Genomic DNA, 8,586 nt, shown 5'->3' on the forward strand with positions numbered 1-8,586 from the left:
TGCAACAATTTCTGTTTTCCTGTAGGTTGTCCCTTCAGTTTGTTGATTGTTTCCTTTGTTATGCAAAAGCTCTTGAGTTTTATGAAATCCCTTTTGCATAGTTTTGCTTTTATTTCCTGCGCTTTTGGAATCCAGTATAGAAAATCCTTGCCCATTCCATGGGTGTGTCTTAATATTCTCCATATTCTTTATCCTACTTAAGAAATAGTAGAAATCATTTGGGGCTGCTGTGCTAATATTATCTGGGTGTTACATATTAGGTGGCTCAGCAAAAATCCAAAGTTTTTTTTTCCTTTGAGGAATAAAGTCTTTATTAGGCTTAGACCAGGAGTCCATGGGTCTTGAGGACCCATGTGAGTTTGTTGATTTTCTTCTCCAAGTTCTTTTTGGTCTGTTTCTGTGGCCTCATGAGCTATTTTTTTCTTCCAGTAATGGGTCTTGGCCTTTTTCTTTTTCTTTTCTTCCAGTGTAGCTGTCACTGCCTGGTACTTCCAGCTAGTTTCATAAGCCAGGAGCCCAAGGTAGGTAAACTTTCTCAAAGGCTTCAGATAAACAACCTTGAGGGCTGCAGGAACTACTATCTGCTTTTCCTTGTCATAGGGCAGTGAGATCCCACTAAACACCTTCCAGGGAAGCCTGGCCCTGGTTGGCCTTAGGGAGCAACATACCTTGCACATTTTGCCAAGATATGGGGCTGGGAGACCAAAAGTGGTCATCTGCTTGTGAAGGAAGTCCAGGTAGTTCAACGTATTTCTGTAGAAATTGCCAGAAACGTTGATGCGCTTGCAGCACATGACCACTACCCTCCAGCTCAGCAGCACCTGTTTGGCCATGATGGCCACCAGGTTGTTCAAGAGATGACCTCAGTCATCCAGCATCAGGACCTGCTGCTCTGCCATCGACAGCCGCCTGGGAACCAAGGTTGTTATTATGAGATGTTTGTGGGGCTGATCTGAGTGGGATCATTGCTATTTTTTAGGTGAAGGCATTGATGTCAGATTAGTGAGAACAGCAGTTTCATCATTTAATTAATAAGTACAGCATTTGGTCAGCATTTCCATGTAATTTTTCTAGCTTGGAATAAATTTCTATGTTTTGAGATGCTTCTCATTTGATCCATGTATTAGTAATAATACAGGTTATTGTAATAGCTATACCTCCAAACCTCAGTGATAAACACAAGAGAAATTATTGCTCATTCAAATGAAGTACCAAGTGGGTTCATCTTCCTGCTTCTCTCCCTCCCTCCTTGCTTTCTCTCTCTCTCTTTCCCTTTCCCCTTTCTCTCTCCCTCTCTCTCTCTCTTTCTTGAAATCAGATAGTGAACACATTTGTTCATGATGCAAAAGATTTCTGTGCCCTAATCTCACAGCAGTCATCTTACTCAGTCTTACCTCTTTGCTCACAAGAGAAAGAAAATATGAAATAGGAAAGATGACCAGTGGATATTTTATTTTAAAAAATATTTTAGTACAATTTTCTGATCATTAAAGTGGTACTTAGCTTTTGGAAAAGATAAAATAATGGAATAAAATATTCTCTTCCTTCCAAGATAATCCCTATATTACCTTTCAAAATCATGCTGGGATATCACCTCCTCCCAAGGGCTTGCTGAGCCCATCTTCCTCTGTTGCTGTGGATTCGTTCTGAAAGGAGGTGCGTGGTGGGGGCAAGAGGCGTGGAGTCACCACACAGACCCTGGGAGCCAGGTGAAAGCAGGCCAGAGGCGAGCAGCCTGTAGACTCATTTATTTCAGTTGGTACAGCAGCTTAAATAGCCAAGGCAGCCAATCCAGTCAAGGGGCAGTCTGTGATTGGTTAGTTTCTGAAGCCATCCAATCACAGCCTGTTGCCAGGCAGGCTCCATTGTCATGTGGTTTCTGAAGCCATCCAATCACAGCCTGTTGCCAGGCAGTTTTTGTTGCCAGTGGCCATCTTGGCATGGCCTTCTCATTCCACCACACTCCTCCACCTGCCCCTCAGTGTTTATTTGTGGCTTAGCAAATTAAAATTTTGCACTCACATACCTGCCCTAACAGGGTTATGATGGCTCTGAAGATAAAGGTGGGGTATATATTTTTTTGTTCCTTTAAATTATGGTATGAACTGAATTCTTAATATTAAATTGAGGGTGAGAAGGAAAGAAAGGAATGAAGGAGAGAGAGTGAAGAAAAGAAACTGAAATTTGCTCTCCATGTCTACTTATTTTGCATTGTTGGATTCAACTCCCATATAAAAAATGTTATATGTATTTTAAAAATGCTGTTGTACCAAGCATGTATGGACCTCATTTTTCCTGCTATGCCCTAAACAACACAGTATAGTAACTATTTATGTAGCATTTACATTATATTACTTACCATAAGCAAACCAGAGATGATTTAAGTATATCAGAGGAGAAAATGCCATTTAGCACACTTGCATCACCTATCAGAGTACCTAGATTAGAGTCCTGGCTCTGGTTTCCAATTCTAAATTCTTGCTAAAGCACAATGATGGTTGAAGTAATCAGGTCCTTGCCACCCACATGGGGGATACGGACTGAGTTCCTGGCCCCTTACTTTGTCCTGGTGTAGCCCTGCCTGTTGCAGTATTTGGGTGCTACATATGTAGATGGGAGTGTATGCTCTCTGTCTCAATAAAATACATTTTAAAAACATTTTAGTTAAAAAGAAAATAAGGTCTATGGGAGGATTTAATGGATTATATGCAAATTCTGTGGGATTTTACATAAGGGACTTGAGCCTCTGTGGATTCTGATGTTCACATAGGCTCCTGGAACTAACATTATATAGCTACCAGGGTCTACTGTATATGTATTTGCTTCATAATGCTAAAAGGGAATGATCATATTCAATAATAATAGCACTTTTACTAGCTCCCATAGTATTTTTTTCCTTTGTTTTTACCAATATATAGCCCTAAATTTCTTTTAACTAGAAACCTTTTATTTAAGGTATACAAACTTCTTGCATTTCATATACACAAATTTAGGAACATAGTGATTCTTCCCACCCCACCCTCCCTCCTGTCTTCACTCCCACCCTTTTTCCTCCTCCTTCTCATATTCATATTCTTATTTTTTTTTACAAAGATCTATTTTATACTCATAAAGTTAACCCTATACTAAGTAAAGAGTTCAAGAAATACTATGAAAAAGAAAAAAAATCACACTATTCCTCAATAGCTGAGACAAAGGCTGTTCAAAATCATTGCATCTCAAAGTGTCAGTTTCACTTCTGGAGATTATCTTTTAGGTACTCTGTTAGTTACTTACCACAGACCATGGAGAACATACTGTATTTGTCTTTTGGGGACTGGCTTATTTCACTAAATATAATGGTTTTCAATTGCATCCATTTTATTGCAAATGACAGGATTTCATTTTTTTTTACTGCTGTGTAATACTCCATAAGGTACCTATACCATAATTTCTTTATCTAGTCTTCAATTGGCAGACACCTGTGTTAATTTTATACCTTAGCTATTGTGAATTGAGCTACAATAAACATGGGGCTACAGATAGCTTTTTCATATGCTAATTTCATTTCCTTTGGGTAAATTCCCAGGAATGGGATAGCTGGGTCATATGGTAGATCTGTATTCAGATTTGTGAGGTATCTGCGTACTGTCGTCCACACTGGCTGTACCAATTTACATTCCCACCAACAGTGGATTAGGGTACCATTTCCCTCACATCCTTTCCAGCATTTGCTGTTTATTTCTGTATGAAAGCCATTCTAACTGGGATGGGGTGAAACCTCATTGTGGTTTTGATTTACATTTCTCTGATGGCTAATGGTCCTGAGCATTTTTCATTAGTCTGTTATCCCTAAAAATTATTAACTTTTCCAACAATGACTGCCATTAAGCTAATTCCTATTGACATTTAGGAAAACATGTTAATCTGATTGGGAAATTATGTGTAGCAGTGGACATTTGGCATAGTGGTTAAGATGTTGCTTGAGATGTCTGCATCTCATATCAGAGTATCTGGCTCCAGCTCCAGCTCCACCAAATGGGTTCTTGCCATCTTAAGGGACCCAGCTTCCTCCCACCATGTTGATAAAACACATTGGCTTCTTTCCTATTTTAGCTCAGTTGTAATATTCATAATTTTACTCACATTCTATTGATGAAAACTAGTCACATGTCCCTAGCAGAAGAAAAGAGACTGAGAAAGTAGTCCTAGCTCGGCAGTCATTTCACTAAAATCTCTAGACTACAGAAGGAAAACACAAGTCTGTTATGGACAGATATTTTTGCCACAGCTAGCAGCAATAAACTTTTGACTGTTGGATAATCACCAACTAAGCATGTAATTTTGACTATATAAATCCCACATACTTTTATGGCATTGTTGACCTTAGTCAAAGCAATAGGAGAAAATTACTTAAGAAGATGATGCATCTTGAGGCTTTGAGAAATGTCTCATCCTTGTTGCATGGTACTTAGGGCCAAACCTTATCTTTGTCAGCACTGCAGGAGAATATGACAAGCAAAGATTAATTTCTTTCACAAAGGTCCAAGACAATCACTTCCTTTCTCTGTGTCTTAGCTTTCTTTTCTATAAAATGAAATTACTGGATTACATCATCTCTAATAACTATATCCTGAAAATATGAGTTTCATTTCCTATGTTGATGAAAGCACCGAAGTGAAAATATCTGTCTGCAGTTGATTAAATGTTGTTCTTCAAGAAGAACACAGACAAAATATTCTAAAAGCAAATCAGAGGAAATAGGGAGTGAGATGCTTGCTTTTTCTCAGTGAGTCTTGGCCATGTTTCCAAATATTTAAATGTAAAAGATGTATCATTTAACCACAACTTCAATGCTAAAAGTAAGTACATAAGAGCAGATGGTTAAACAGCATGTATTTTAGCATTTTCACCCCCAAATAACCTACAAATGTGATTTTCAAATAAGAATATGCATATTAAGTTGCAATGAATATGAACTTCAAGAATTATCATTTGAATTTCAGTCTCATAAAAATATTCTAAAAGTGAATTTTCTCCCCTACTACTTCAAATCATTGTTGGTCTTTCAAAAGATGAATAGTTGCAAAGGGATCAATATGGTGAGGATTCCCACGAGTCACTGTCCGTGATGGGGTTTGATCCTGAGATTTGGGACATTGAAATAAATCTCTAATTCTGTCTCTAGACAAGCAATTTTCCTTCAACCTGCTTGTTTCATCACTATTCACAGGTCTTTGGATTTGTAAATGCAGGAAACCATTTACGTTTTGCTGATGAAGTGTCAACTGTCTTGAATTAGAACAGGAAAGAAGATTTATAATGCACAACATCTGATGAATAGATGCTCTGTGTGCTTCCTTATGTGTGGAAGAGAGTTGATCTCCTCCATGGGACAGAGGCTCCCTCAGCAGCAGGTAGAAGTCAGATAGTCAGTGGATGCTTTCTGAGGTACACGTTTCCTGTCTGCTTAATGAGCAGTTGTTTTGTCTACATTATTTACTTTTATGTGCTAATTCTTTTTTCTTGAGGTCCCTTCCTATCAGATTTCTAAAGGTAGATATTTCACCTGTAAATACTCCTGGCCCCGTTATTTCATGTGGCATCATGGTTCAGGGATTAGCACAATGCTGGAGTCAGGATTACCTGAGATGAGTTTGAGGTCTGCCCCCGGGGGTACCGTATGTGTAAGCTTTCTGTACTCGTTATCTCATCTGTGAGGTATCATTTCAAAGATTAAATAAGGTCATTCATTGAAGTCATTTGGTGTATAATAAGGATCCCATCCACCCATCCGTTCATCTGTCTATCAGTCTATCCATCCATTTATGCAGCTATCAATCCATCTACTCCCCCATCTAAGTCCTCTCTATCACTCTATGTATCTGTCATCTGTATGTATGCATGCATCCATCCTTCTAACCATTTATCTGTTTAACCCTATGCTCTCTATTTCTTTCTCTTGATGTATATCTATAAGTACTATATGTGTCACAGGCATATTAATGTAAAGAGAGGGAGAAGGTGAAGGAGAAAAAAGGAAGTAGTGGGAAGAACACTGTAATTCTTTTTAAAAATGTTTATTTATTTGTGTTCATCTACTTGAAACATAGAGACAGAGAGAAAGAGAGAAAGAGAAAGATCTTCCATCTGCTCGTTCATTCCCCAACTGACTACAAAAACCAGAACTGGGCTAAGCTGAAGCCAGGAGCCTGGAACTGCATCTGGGTCTCCCATGTGGGTGGCCGATGCCCAAGTATTTGATTCATTATCTGCTGCCTTCCAGGATGCATGACCAGGAAGCAAAATGGCTGACTTCAACATGTACTCCAATATGGGATGTGAATACTGCAAGTGATGGCTTAACCCACTATCCACAGCACTTGCCCCAGTGCTTTAATCATTTTTTGGGGTAATTTTGACTTAGTTCTTTTGGTTATGAAACATTGAGGGCATACAAATAAGTAAACAATAATACAGCAAACTCAAAAGAAGTCACTTATGAATTTAGCTCAAGAACTAACCACGCATATTCAACAGAAGTATCTTTTCTAGCCTCCTTCTCCTTCTCTCCTCCCTACTTCTGCCTTCCTGAGAAGTAGTCCCTAGCTTGATGGGGTGGTAGCTGCTTCTGTGCATGATTTTATACTCTCTATCTGCATCCACAACCGACTTACAATATAAACTAGGCAAATGGTATATATCCATATGCATCTTTCTCTAATCTGCTTTTGCTGTCAAATTTTATGCTGTGTGTGCTGATGCATATATCTCTAGTGTACTCAACTTAATTGCTGTATAGTATTCCATTTTTTTTCTTACTTCCAGGAGAGTTTCTTTCTTCAGCCTTCCCTTTCCTGTCCTGTTTTTCTCTACTTGCTTTCTCACAATTTTCCTTATACCACTCTCAATGAGAAGTTGATCAGCAAAGAGGACAGGAAAATCCACCCTTAATTTATTGCTGACCTGTGAGAACACCCTGCTCTACTTTCCATGATACATGACATTTTGATTAGCTCATTTTTAATGAATTAATGTAAAAGGAAGGGGAGGGAGGGAGAGAGAGAGAAAAAGAAAGAGAGAGTGAGAAATCTCCCATCTGCTGGTTCACTTCCCAATCACCATAATAGACACTGGAAATCTTTAGTTTTGAAGATACATTTAGGTAACTGATTAATTAATTTCATTTCTTGGAGCTCAGTTTTCTTGTCTATTAAATGGAAAATCCTAGACTAGATGATTTTTAGGTCCCTTCTGTCTGTTGAGTAAAACATGCTTCTGGTAGGTCTTCATGGACCCACTGACAGCACCATGCAGGTAGCATTGTTCTTCAGAAACACTATACTTAACTGCAGAGTACCACAAACATCTCCTGATTGCTGGGTCCCCTGATTGCTGGGTCCATGTAACAGAATGCCCTTTCTTGGGTGCCCTTTCAGGGAGTGAACGAATCCCATTGTTTTCTCTGGGCTTTCAAGGAACTTATATCTTTCTTCCCTGAGATGAATCATGGAATTGGGACATTGGATCCTCTCCAAATCTCAAATCAGTACCAGTCATTCATTGTCTTGAACTCAATTTTTCCTTTTCCTTAATGTCTACTAACAGTCAAGATTAAGGTCTCTTTATTCTATTAGTATGTTTAAAAATATGAAGAACATTTGTTGAGGGGTGAGCAAGGGATAGATTCTGACTTCAAATATTTGTCAGCCTATGGTGTTGAGAATGGAGGAAATCATTCTAAGATAGTAAAAGGGAGAAAGCAATGACAATAGTCAGAAGATACAGGGTACAGCTTTGGGCACATATAACAAATTTTTGGCAATCCCAGACATTTTGTGAGGAAGCTCTTTGTCCAGGAAGGTGTTTGAATCCTGAGAAATTGGTTAACTCAATAAATATGTACTGTAGATATGGTCAGATGGTGGGCTGGGGTCTATGGGGAAAACAAATATCAATATGATATTACTTTGCAGTCAGGAGCATATAACCTGGTGGACATGTGTCACATTTTGCTTTGCAAAATAGTTACCCCCCTAATTTTATCATTCTCAAAGCACTTTGGACAGCAGAGGAGGGTGACATGTCCTTGTATGGAATAAAAGAAGTGGTTGTGCGAGTGGGACAAGGTTCTGGCACTTGAATTAGATCTTAAATATAAAGAGCATGTGCAGATATAGATGTGGAGGGGGCAGAAGGGCAGGGACAGTGTGCCAGGGTCAACAGTTTGGGGATCAGGGAAATGGAAACTTGAAGGAATCTTTTTAAGAGCTTTTTGGGCAATTGTATAGTTCTGCATGCATTCCTATGGACTTACTTCTAAGGGTAAAGTTTAAAAACTTGCCATGGGACCCCAAATCCTATTAAGCTAGGTGGTAAAAATGCCATCTTAAGTGTTAACATGATCATATAGACAGGATTAAGTGTTAAAGGGATCATATAAATAAGATCAAGTGCCTGGTAATAATAATAGTTGGAATTAAAAAGGAGAAAATGTTCCAAGATAGGAAGCAATCCACACAGCAGACTCATAAAATGATGATTGCTTTTAATAGTACTCTGACCTCAGAATCAGCCCTTAAGGCATCTGGTCTGGCTGAAAAGCCC

General features: G+C 38.8%; 1 pseudogene; it reads right to left on the reverse strand.

Annotated features, from left to right (window-relative positions):
• Positions 1-319: 319 nt before the first annotated feature.
• On the reverse strand, positions 320-899 carry LOC133767643 (large ribosomal subunit protein uL13-like; annotated as a pseudogene).
• Positions 900-8,586: the final 7,687 nt, after the last annotated feature.

Source organism: Lepus europaeus, chromosome 1 (assembly GCF_033115175.1).
Source record: "Lepus europaeus isolate LE1 chromosome 1, mLepTim1.pri, whole genome shotgun sequence".
Taxonomy (NCBI): domain Eukaryota; kingdom Metazoa; phylum Chordata; class Mammalia; order Lagomorpha; family Leporidae; genus Lepus; species Lepus europaeus.